The sequence below is a fragment of the Lynx rufus genome, unplaced genomic scaffold (genome assembly GCF_022079265.1).
Source record: "Lynx rufus isolate CCGP_SWC_20201006 ecotype Redwood Valley unplaced genomic scaffold, mLynRuf1.p SCAF_18, whole genome shotgun sequence".
Classification (NCBI taxonomy): Eukaryota; Metazoa; Chordata; class Mammalia; order Carnivora; family Felidae; genus Lynx; species Lynx rufus.
In genome coordinates this window covers 40,345,622-40,358,492 of record NW_025814832.1, presented here as the reverse complement: position 1 = coordinate 40,358,492, position 12,871 = coordinate 40,345,622, and the positions used below count along the sequence as shown (strand labels likewise).

At 36.2% G+C, this 12,871-nt stretch overlaps 1 protein-coding gene across 2 annotated transcripts in view; it reads left to right on the top strand.

Moving 5' to 3' along the window:
* Positions 1 to 12,871, top strand: part of EFCAB13 (EF-hand calcium binding domain 13) — a 105,199-nt gene that overhangs the window by 23,694 nt on the left and 68,634 nt on the right. The window contains exon 1 of one of the 2 annotated variants that reach the window (XR_006962425.1): positions 9,715 to 9,936. The exons of the other annotated variant lie outside the window; for it this stretch is intronic. The gene's annotated coding sequence lies outside the window, so the exon portion shown is untranslated. Of the gene's footprint in view, positions 1 to 9,714; positions 9,937 to 12,871 lie in introns of those variants that run through there. 2 annotated transcript variants of the gene reach the window in all.

Genomic DNA, 12,871 nt, shown 5'->3' with positions numbered 1-12,871 from the left:
GATGTCAGAGAAATTACTGCCTCTGCTCTCTATTAGGATTTTTATGGTTTTAGGTCTAACATTTAAATTCTTAATCCATTTTGAACTTTTGTGTATAGTGTAAGAAAGTGGTCCAGTTTCATTCTGTTGCATGTTGCTGTCCAGTTTTCCCAACACCGTTTGTTGAAGGGACTCTCTTTTCCAAATGCATATTCTTGTCTCCTTTGTTGAAGATTAATTGGCCATTTAACTGTATGTTTACTTCTGTGTTTTCTATTCTGTTCCATTGATCTATGTGTCTATTTTTGTGCCAGTACCACAGTGTTTTGATTACTACTGCTTTGTAATATAACTTGAAATCTGGAATTATGATACCTCCAGCTTTCTTTTTATTTTTGAAGGTTGTTTTGGCTATTTGGAGTCATTTCTGTTTCCATACAAATTTTAGGATTGTTAGTTCTAGTTCTGCGAAATGCTGTTGGTATTTTGATAGGGATTGCATTACATTTGTAGATTGCTTTGGGTAGTATGGATATTTTAACAATGTTCTTCTAATTCGTGAGCCCGGAATGTCTTTCCATTTGTTTGTGTTATCTGCACATTCTTTCATCAATGCTTTATAGTTTTCTGAGTACAGATCTTTCACCTCCTTGCTTAAGGTTATTCTTGGTATTTTATTCTTTTTGGTGCCATTGTACATGGGATTGTTTTCTTAATTTCTCTTTCTGCTGCTTCATTATTAGTGTCCATACAAACAATTTTAGATAACATATGTTAGTTTAAATTTGTATTCCTTAATTTTTACATTGAAAAAAGTGTAGGCCTATATTGAATATCTTGGTAAAAATTGCAAATACAAGAAAAAGTTTAATAACTGAATATAAAGGTTTTTTTGTTTTAAGTTAGTATTTTTAACTGAAAGAAGTTTACAAATTACAAAATGGAAATTATCTCTTCACCTCAATCTTTCACTACAATTCTTCATAGTACACACTGCTAATAATTTGGTAGGTATTCTTCCTGGATATTTGTTATATACATTTTAATTGGTCTCATATTGATTAGTGGTGAAGTTACCTCTAAAATTTTTGCTATTACAAATAATGCTATAAAGAGCATCCTTGTTCATCAATTCTTGCACATTTGTGTAAATATTTTTATAGGATAGATTTCTAGAAATGAAGAAGCTGGGTCATAGGACATGCATATACCTATAGGAACATGGTTTATGTCAAGTCATGCTATCTTGTCCAGCTTTATTGAGATATAATTGACAAATATAAATTGCATATATTTAAAGTGTACAACATAATGATATACATATACATTGTGAAATGATTACCAGCTATCAAGTAAATAACATCTCCATCACCTCACATAGTTACCTTTTTTGTGTGTGATGAGAACACTACTCTCTTAGGATATACTCTCTCAGCAAATTTCAAAGATACAATATAGTATTATTAACTATAGTCACCATGCTGTACATCAGATTCCCAGAACTTGTTCATCTTATACCTAAAGTTTGTATCCTTTGACAAACATCTGCCCATTCCCTCCACCCTCCAGAATATGTCATATACATAGAGGTTACATTTTCTTTATTCATCTGTTGGTGAGCATTTAGGCTGTTTCCATTTCTTGGCTATTGGGCATAATACTGCAATGTTTGAAGTGCACATAGCTCTTTGAGATAGTGCTTTTATTTCCTTTGGGTATCTATCCAAAAGTGAGCTTGCTGGATGATATGATAGTTCTGTTTTTAATTTTTAGACAAAACCTCTGTACTGTTTTTGGAATTGGCTATTCCAATGGATTTTAAATTATCTGCGTATTTTATAGTTTTATTGAGGTATATACTTGACATATTTAAAGTATACAATTTGAAAATTTCTACATATGTATATACTTGTGAAAACTCAATCCCATTATACCCCTTTGTAAGCCCCCATTCTCTTTCCACAACCCCCCCTCACTACTTCCCAAGCAAACACTAACCTGCTTCTGTCACTACAGATTGTTTGTATTTTCTAGAACTTTATATAAATGATATCATGAAGTAAGTACTCATTTTTTTTAGTTTGATTTCTTTCACTCAGCGTAATTATACTGAGATTCATCTATGCTTTGGTACATATCAGGTTTATTTCTTTTTATTGCTAAGCAGCGTTCTCTCTTATGGATGTACCATGATTTGTTCATCCATTCATTAATTGATGATGTTTGGATTGTTTCTGGTTTTTGCTATTACAAATAAAGCTGGTGTAAACATTCATTTATGTGTCTTTGTGTAGTCATATACTTTCATTTATCTTGGGTAAATACCTGATGGTAGGATAACTGGGTCATATGGTAGGTATATTTGAGTTTTTTAGAAACTGCTAAACTGTGCTTGCAAAGCAGCTGAATTATTTTACATTGTTATGAACAATTTTGACAGTTTCAGATGCTCCTCATCCTTGTCAATCCTGGAATTGGTGAGCCTTTAAAAATTGTCATTCTAATAGATGTATGGTGTTTTCTCATTGTGGTTTTAATTTGCATTTCCTGAATGATCAAATGATTTTGAATATATCTTCATGTGCTTTTTTGCTCCCTGTATATCTTATGCCCATTGAAAATGTGTTTGTGTTCCTACTATTGCATTTTGAATGTATATATTCTGAATACGAGTCCTTTACTGGATATGTGAGAGAGAGCACAGGCAAGGGAGGAACAGAGGGGAAAGAGAATCCCAAGCAGGCTCTGCCCTGTCAACACAGAGCCCTATGCGGGGCTTGAACTCACCAACTGTGAGATCATGACCTGAGTCCAAATCAAGAGTCGGAATTTAACCAGCTGAGCCACCCAGGCACCCCAATTTTTGAAGAATATCTTTCAACTTAAGTTCATACTTCTGAAGAAGTCTAGTCTACAACTATTTCTCGTATGGATTGTGCTCTTGATGTTTTATCTATAAGGTTTTTGTTTAAACCTAAGTCACATAGAAGTCAGAAAACAAATCAAAATAATTGATTGAAATTTGCACAGATGTTTCATTGTGTCTTTGAAGGAAAGGAGAAACCACTCTCAAGTTATGACACTGAAAAAGAAATTTTGAGGTAGACAACTTGACAAATTTTCCAATCCAGAAAGTGTTTCTGTGGTTTAGCAATGAGAACAACTAAGCCTTGTCAATTTCTCTGACAGTAGAAGCCTGCAGACCACCAGAAGCACTGAAATGTTCTTTTATAAGTTACTTTGTTCAGATTACATTAATTTAAAATGTAAATTTATAATAAGTTTCTTCCAAACACAGATAAACCCTTTCAAAATTGGCCTCATTTACTATATGAAGAGGAAAATGACGTTAGAGTTATTTAACTTGAAGAATCTTGAAAAATTCAGATGTTCCTTGACGCAGATCTATGCTTGTCTAGAAAATGAGACAGAAGAATCCTGATTCTGTGTTTTGTCACACTTTGTAAACCTGGCTTTTCAGCTCTAGTTGCTCATCAGAGATGACCTGTGCATTATCATGCAGAAAAAAAAGCTCCATCATTTCAACTTCTCATTCAAACCAAGCAATAATTTCTTACTGAAATTTTCATTTGTACAATGTAGATTTCTTTCTTTCTTTCAATAAATAGGCATTACTTTTTGCATGATAAATGAGAGGATTTTTTGGGTGAAGACTTTAATATTGTGCAATATTTTGTGCATTTGTTCAATACATTTTGTGTGTGTGTGTGTGTGTGTGTGTGTGTAATGAGAGAGAGAGAGAGAGAGAGGAAAGGAGGAGAGGAGAGAAGGAGATGGAATGATTTGAGGCAAAGCTTTCATTAGAGTCTCATCTGGATCTGTAATCTCCCCTAAAACCACTGGTATAGAGGGTCTTAGCTAGAACACAATGAAATCAGTCCTATTCTTTTCAGGCAAAACCATTATATATGTAAAATTGACAAGTTGCATGATTTTTTTGCACCTAATGACAAGTATAAAAATTAGAGCTTTGAGTAAAGAATATTGCAGTATCTTGGGGCGCCTGGGTGGCGCAGTCGGTTAAGCGTCCGACTTCAGCCAGGTCACGATCTCGCGCTCCGTGAGTTTGAGCCCCGCGTCAGGCTCTGGGCTGATGGCTCGGAGCCTGGAGCCTGTTTCCGATTCTGTGTCTCCCTCTCTCTCTGCCCCTCCCCCGTTCATGCTCTGTCTCTTTCTGTCCCAAAAATGAATAAACGTTGAAAAAAAAAATTAAAAAAAAAAAAAAAGAATATTGCAGTATCTTAAATTCTAGTCTATATCATTTTGATTATTGCTGGGCACTATTTACTACATAATTAAAATGTGTAATTATGTTTTTATGATAGGTTTTCTTTTTACATTCTATATTTAATGTTAATGCTCCTCTAGACTATCAGTTAATTGTATTCACATTTTTAGTTTGCATTTTTATCTTATGTTCTTAATGAGTTTGCTAATGCAGTTTTTTTCCTTCTGTTTCTGAACCATTATTATAGTTAATGGAATGCTGGATTTTTCAGATTTCCTTAAGACTGTGAATGATGTTTGTTATTTGGTCTCCCAGGATCCAGGTAAAAAAACGATTCTTCAAAATTGCAGAAAAGAATGATTTTGATTGTCACTGATTTTAGGATGGGATGGTTATATGAATTTACGTTTTTTTCAGATCTCTTACGTAGTTTTTTCCCCTGTAGCCTAGGTTGAGAAAAATTAGACACGAGTTATTTCATAAAAGGCACTAAAAACCTGTCCACAGTATCCTAATTTTCTATCCGTAATCTCCACTTTTTCCTGCATGTCATATCATTCTCCTGCTCAAAAATTTAGATGCTTTTCCTGTGATGAAATTAATGTGGTCCAAACCCTTATGCTTGACATCCTCACCCCCTTATAATTTTTCTTGCCACTTCCCTCTTGGTAGAATCTTTTTCAGGTAAGAACCCCATGCTCCAGTTATAGACACAAATGTCTATACATGCCAATTTCATTCTTGTTTCCAGGCCTTTCTTTGTTCATGTGTTGTTTTTTTTTTTCTTTTTTTCCCTTTGAAATCTCATATCTCTTTTCTTCTCCAATGTGAATAGTACTTTCTTTGCTCTCTTTGGAATCTGCTTGTATTTCTCCCTAAAAATTTCAGACACTGATGGATCTCCTAACAATGTTTAGTTTACACTCCTATAAATAGCAAAGAAAGTGATTGGAAGAAATATTCGTGTTACTGATAGAAACAGTGCTTCCAATATTCTGAGATCTCTAGGGTTTGTGACCTAATTTTAACAGTTCTTTGGGTTAGAACAAATCAAAACAAAAACCAGTTCCTTGGTTTTGCCATTAGGCAAGATCAAAATCCTATGATCTGTCTTTGGGATTATATATTTCTGTCAACCAGCCTGTATTTTCTTGGAATCAAGGATATATGAATGTGATAATCTTCATATACCTGGATAAGAAGCAAGAGGCAAGAAAAACTCTTTAATGTTTATTCATTAATGTAGTGAATGTTATTTAATACATTATCGTATGCATCAATTAGCAATATAGATGTGATGCTTGGCTTGCTTTCCCTCTTTGAATTTCTTCCTACTTGGCATTTTGATTAACTCCTATAACACTGGGTTTCCTCTTTGTCTACTTGGTTTTCAGCTTATAGCTTTTTCTTGACTATAGATTTGTAAGTGTGTTTGGGTACCTAAGTACTGCCTGCTTGTCGAGCCCCAGTTGAGCTATCATGTATTCCTTTGTTTTTCAAGTTCTGGTTTTCTATTTTGACCTTATTTTTTATTTATGGTCAAATGTTCTGAGACCAACCAAGAAGTGCCAAATTTCTTTTCTTCCTCTTAAAACGGTATGCCTAATTCTCAAATACACTATTTTTAGTAAAATATCCAAGCAATATAATAGTATATAAATGTACAATACCCTCTTTAATCCTTCCTATATTAAAGTTAATGTTGACTTTAGCATCTTTTATTATATGCATTTATGAATGTATATAAATATTTACATATTTTGTAAGAGAAAATGAGTTATCAGTTACTAGGCAGAAGAGAACTAGAGTACCTGGGTCTTACAGAGGCAAGTGAAAAGATCAAGCATACAGTTAGAAATCAAGAGACCCTAAGAAAATAAAAGGGAAAAATATGATCATCTTATACTTTAAGAGAAAGGGATCATGCTATGTACTTTGTTGCATAGCATGATTTTTTTTTTTTTAACTGAGTAATATGTCTTGGAAAGTTTTCCCTGTGCCAGTAAGTGTAGGTCAGCCTTTTACTTAAAAAAAATTGTTTTTAAGTTTATTTTTATTTATTTTGAGAGAGAGAGATACAGAGCAAGTGAGGGAAGGGCAGAAAGTAAGGGAGACAGAATCCCAAGCAGGCTCCATGCTGTCAGTGCAGAGCCTGATGTGGGGCTTGATCTTACCATCCATGAGGTCATGACCTGAGCCAAAATAAGGGGTCGGATGCTTAACCAACTGAGCCACCGAGGTGCTCGATCCTTTTATTTTTTAGTAGCTGCATGGTGTCTGAAAAATGTAGATATACTATAATTTATTTAACTAATCCTTTATTGATTCTAATTATCTTCCTATTATAGACACTTTCACAATGAATATCTTTTCTTATATTTATACATATTTATTTTCACATTATAGTTTATATATGTATGCTTGTGTCCTTAAGTGCCTTTTAAGGCAAAATTAGTTGCCAATTATTAGGTAGAGGAGAACCAGAGGGACCCTATGTGTGCCTTGGGGCATGCCTTCAACACTCAGACAGATAGTTTTCAACTCTTCCTTAGCCTTCACTTCCTGCGTGTGTATATCCTCAACGTAAGCCAGACCTAAGCGTTCAGAACCTACTCTGGTTTTCCTGGGTACAGACCTGTTTATGTGTGTGGCCATCTAGATGCTCAGGAATATGTTGGAACTTTTCAAAGGCCTCTACAGACGTCTCATTTCCCAGATTTTCCTCTTAAGCTTGTTTGCTAGCCTATTATTTGCCCCAATTGTTTTTTTTTTAATGGCATGAATCTACATTTATTGACTTGTAAATAGGTCCATGGCATATTTTTAGTGAAAAGGCAGTATACTATATGTACTGTTTTAATTGAGTGAAATGTTCACAATCGTTGATGAACATAAAGAGACATAGAAAGGTATCCAAGTAAGATATTAATCAAAATGCATCATTTTTTGCATGCCCTGGATGGGAAATTTGTGTTGCTTTTATCTTTCTTCTTTGTACAGTTGTGGGTTTATTTGATTATCAGTGTGTCAGGGCCCCTGGGTGGCTTAGTCAGTGGAGTATCTAACTCTTGATTTTGGCTCAGGTCACAATCCCAGGGTTGTGGGATCAAGCCCCAAGTCAAGCTCCACATTGAGCATGGAGCCTGCTTGGGATTCTCTCTCTCTCTCTCTCTCTCTCTCTCTCTCTCTCTCTCTCCCTCTCTCCCTCTCTCCCTCTCCCTCCCTCCCTCCCTCCCTCTGCCCCTCTCCCCTGTTCTCTCTCTCTCTCCAAAAAAAAAAATTTTTTTTAATCCTAAAAAATATTAGTATGTCATTGGAAGAGCAGCAATAGCATTTAAGAGCAGGGCTCCTGAATCTGACTGGTTTTTGTTCATTTGTCTCAAGTTTTTACTTAAACTAATTAGTTAGTATATAGTATAATACTGGTTTCAGGAGTGGAATTTAGTGCTTCATCATTTACATGTAACATCCAGTACTTGCTCCAACTATTACCCACCACTTCAGACAGTTATAATGTTAACTAACTGCCTCTGATTGTGTTTGAGGAGTACTTCCAGGGAAAAGACTCTTTGCCTTGGGCAAGCTTTGAGTCCGGTCAAATAAGGCAGCTTGGCAAGTAGGGTCTTCCAGGGAGCCACAAGACAGGTCTAATAATGACAGTTCTTAGAGAATGGGGCTTTGAAGAAGTTCCAAACTCATTCTTCTCCATTGGCTGTCAGGCTGCTGTTTTTCATCATGAGGGTAGGCTCTTAGTTTTCAAGGCTCCTGGGAAGCTGGGATGGTAAGATGGGAATAATGGCAAGCTAAAATGCTACAAAGCTCATTATTACTGAGGTTCAGCCATTTTTCTGAAAGAAAACACTCTTTGGATGACTCTAAGCCTTTGATTTATAGCCAGAGTTTTGAAAAAAGTTGATTCTGACAGTTTGCGTCCGTGTTCTCACAGCTTTTATGGAGGAGAGGATTGATTCTCAGAGGTCCTTCCTCTGCTACTTTTGCTCGCCTGGTCAATAACAACTGGTTGGTTGGATGAGTGAACAATGCCCAGTTCTTCCTCCATGACTGTTCAAATCTAAGAACTTGTGGATCAGTAGGCTCGTTATATCCTGAATTCCGAGAAAATGTAGTCTGACAAAAAGTGATTCGCTCTCTGAAGTTGATTATGGGAATTGTGTTTCCTTATCAAATTAAGGAGTGCAGTAGTCTGAGGATCACTTAAATTTAGCATTAGGACACAGGTATCAATCTGTTTAGATTTTAAGGAGGACATCTGTTTAGGGAAAATTCTCTCATTAATATGAATATTTTCATTTAACTGTGTTCTTTCCAATTCATTTTTAAAAAATTATTTATTTAAAGTCAAATTAGTTAACATACAGTGTAGTATTGGTTTCAGGAGTAGAACCCACTGATTCATCACTTACGTATAACACCCAGTGCTCATCCCAACAAGTGCCCTCCTTAATACCCCTCACCCATTTAGCCCATCCCCCTACCCACCTCCCCTCCAGCAACCCTCAGTTTGTTCTCTGTATTTAAGAGTCTCTTATTGTTTTTATCTTATTTTTCCTTTCCTTCCCCTATGTTCATCTGTTGTGTTTTTTAAATTCCATATATGAGTGAAAACCTATTTGTCTTCTTCTAACTGACTTATTTCACTTACACAATACACTCTAGTTCTATCCATATTGTTGCAAATCTTTCCAATTCATTTTTGATGTTAAGGACTGTTAGCATAAGAAAATGAAGTTTCTATGGAGAAATAGAAGACCTTTAAATAGTGATTAAACCATTGCTAAACTCTTTGTAATATAAAAAAATATGAAGAGAAATTTTGCATCTGTTCTGTTCTTTCTTTTACACTATTTTTTCTAAATTACATTTTATTTATTTTTTTTTAATTTTTTTTTTCAACGTTTTTTATTTATTTTGGGACAGAGAGAGACAGAGCATGAACGGGGGAGGGGCAGAGAGAGAGGGAGACACAGAATCGGAAACAGGTTCCAGGCTCCGAGCCATCAGCCCAGAGCCTGATGCGGGGCTCGAACTCACGGACCGCGAGATCGTGACCTGGCTGAAGTCGGGCGCTTAACCGACTGCGCCACCCAGGCGCCCCTCTAAATTACATTTTAAAACAATTAATGATGCCCTCAAATTTTAGATTAAGCTGCCTTGCTATTATAGATTATACCACTGATAGATGTGAAATTATTTTAGTTACAAGGCTTAACTAAGCGGTGAATATAGTATAATGAGATAATCCAGAGCTTTTAGCACAATGCCTATAGCTTTTAGCACAACGTTTGGCATATAAATAGCATTCAATAAATAGCACCTATCTTTGCTAATATTATATCAGTAGTGATAATAGCAAAAATTACATTTTATATTAGGAATGTGGTCAGAATTGGGCAAATGCCTACTTGCAGGTACATTTTTAGAAAACCCTATGCCTATGGAAAGGTATTGTACCCTGGTAGGCTATTGACACAAAATCAGCCCCTCCAAGAAAAGCTGTTGATTCTCATGATAAAATAGCTTCTTTGTTTATTATATTTTTGCAGCATTCCAGAATGCCTTGAAGATTTTCTGTAGGATAAAAAGTGGTCGAGTTGCGACTGATGAACTGGCTGCTGTTTTGGATAGCATGGATATTCCTGTAATTCCTGAAACTTTTCAGGAAGTGATAAAACATGCTAGTATAGACAGTGAGTTATTTGAATTACTATGTAACTATATCTTTCTTGGATATCAGTGTGCTGATTCATCCTTTATCTCTCCTTCTTGATTCTTACCTCTTGCCACCTATCAACATTGCTTACTGGTGTCTGTGGTAAGAGATAGTCTAGAAAAATTAAATGAGAAATTTCTAAAATTATTAGATTTTGGTATGTTTGATAAAAATCTAAGAGAAAAATGTATTTTCTTTTCAAACTTTCCTCTCTTTTCCATTTCTTGTTTGTGGAGAGATGGTTTCTTTAATGTCAAGGGCATTGGCTTCACAAACTAGGAGACCTAAATTTCTTGAATTTTTAACTTTATTAGATAGCTTTGATTACACAATCTTCTCATGCTATTCAGTTACCCTTTGCAAAATGTAGATTTTTAAAAAACATTATGAATATATTTAGCAGATGTTTTGTATTACATGTTTATATGTCACCAGGGGGTGTCTGATAATAATGGATTGATAAATGATTGATTCATTGATTATCCATGTATTTAATGAGTCAGATAGTCATTTAATATCTACTGTGCTTGGAAATATGCAAGGTGATACAGAGATGAATAGAACACATTTCTTTTTCCAAAGGAGTTCACATTCTAGTGTGGAAAGAGTCAAATAAAATGAAAATTATAATGTTGTGTAGCAAATACTGTTATAGAATGTAGTTAGGCTGCAAATGTATACTGGAAACACCAGGGAAAGATCATCAGAGAATGTGATGTCTGAGCTAAATCTTGAAGGATCAGTAGGGGTTAGTTGGTTGAAGGTGGTAATGAAGGTGGTAATGAAAGACATTTTAGACTGAGGGAACAGTTTGTGTAAATATGGCAGGAACATTATCAGACATGGCATCCTTTTCCATGGGCTTCCACAGGTTTTTGTCATTTGTCAGTGGTGGCTTTTAGGGGGTCTTTGGTGGCTGGGATGTACTGTGAAGATAGAACCAGGCTGCATGGATTTTGGTAGGTAGTCATTTATGGTGAGTTCTGGGTTGATAGACATAAGTGGAGGGATGTTCTGGAGCATAAAGACGCCCATAAAATAGGGATTTTAAAGCTTAATCTCAAGTCATATTATTAAATAGCCTTTAGGGCATGCTCTACCAAAAGCAACAGAAATTACATATGAAACCACTGTGGCTTTTTTTTTTTTTTTTTTTTTGGCTTATGGAATTCTGGTCTGGATTTCCAGGCTTTGTACTTGGGGAGCTAAACTGAAAAATTATGCTGATTTCATAGATTGTTGTAGGAATTAAATAGAACCTATTGGCACTAGAATAGTCTCAAGAAATAGGAAGCAGAAACCTGGAAATTATCCTTGACAACTCTGTTTTCTCTGTTCTCCTCATGCAACCGTTGTGAATTACTATTATTTTAAACTTCTAGATATCTCTTAAATCTCTCTATTTTCCACCATTACCTTAGTCCAAGTTACCATAATTTTTCCTTAGGACCATCACTGTTCATCCTAACAAGTCCACCCACATCCAGTCTTTTTTTTTTTTTTAATGTTTATTTATTTTTGAGAGGGACAGAGACAGAATGCGAGTGGGTTAGGGGCAGAGAGAGAGGGAGAATCCGAAGCAGGCTCCAGGCTCTGAGCTGTCAGCACAGAGCCCAACGGGGGGCTCGAACTCACGAGCTGTGAGATCATGACCTGAGCCGAAGTCAGACGCTCAACCGACTGAGCCACCCAGGTGCCCCCACCCACACCCAGTCTTATCCCCCTTAACACTATGGCCAGAATGATCTTTTCAAAACACACATCTGTGGGGTGCCTGGGTGGCTCAGTCAGTTAAGTGTCCGACTTTGGCTCAAGTTATGATCTCAGGCTTGTGGTTTCAAGCCCCATGTTGGGCTCTGTGTTGACAGTTCGGAGCCTGGAGCCTGCTTCGGATTCTGTCTCCCTCTCTCTCTCTGCCCCTCCTCCCTCTCAAAAATAAATAAACATAATAAAAAAATAAAAAAAACCCACACATCTGATCATGTTACCTCCTTGCATAAACTCTAATAATACTTCTTGGGATGAAGAGTCCTTTAAGGTCACGTACAAGGACTTGCAATGTCTGGCCTTTACCTTAGATCTCCAGCTTCATCTCAGACCACATTCTGCTTTGCTTACTGTGCCTTCTTAGAGTTTCAGTTATATACCAGGCTTCCTCCTGCCATAGCCTTTACATATATTCTTTTCTTTTCCTGGAGCATTCTTCCCCTCTTAGTGGATTACTACTTATACTTTGGATCTAAACTCAACTCTATTCTTTAAGGATGCTTCCATGACTTTTCTGACTAGGTCAAGTTCTCATACACTCTCACAGCACTAATCACAGTTGCAATTTTTATTTCTTATATTTTAAAAAAATTTTTTCAATGTTTATTTTTGAGAGAGATAGAGAAACAGAGTGTGAGTGAGGGAGAGGCAGGGAGAGAGAGGAAGACACAGAATATGAAGCAGGGTCCAGGCTCTGAGCTGTCAGCACAGAGCCCAACGCGGGGCTCGAACTCACAAACCACGAGATCACGACCTGAGCCAAAATCAGACGCCCAACCGACTGAGCCACCCAGGTACCCCTATTTCTTATTGTTTTGTGAAGATCTGTATCTCAAATAAGACTAAATACCAAGAAAGCAGATATCATGTGTACTTTTGCTCAATGTTGTATCCTCAGTACTCCATACAGTGCTTATGGCACATATTAACTGCTCAACAAATATATGTTGAATGAATTAATAAGTCTCACCCTTCACTCCATCTCCTCCAACCAGAGAGAATAAGATTTTTTCATTTTGTCATTTTTAATGACCTGTTTGTGACTTAAGGTAAAATTCCTCATAGGGGAGGTCCTTGTCTTTTGACTAGGAAAATCATTTTAACAGGTATGTTTATGAGAGCTAAAGCCTATTGGGAGATACCTA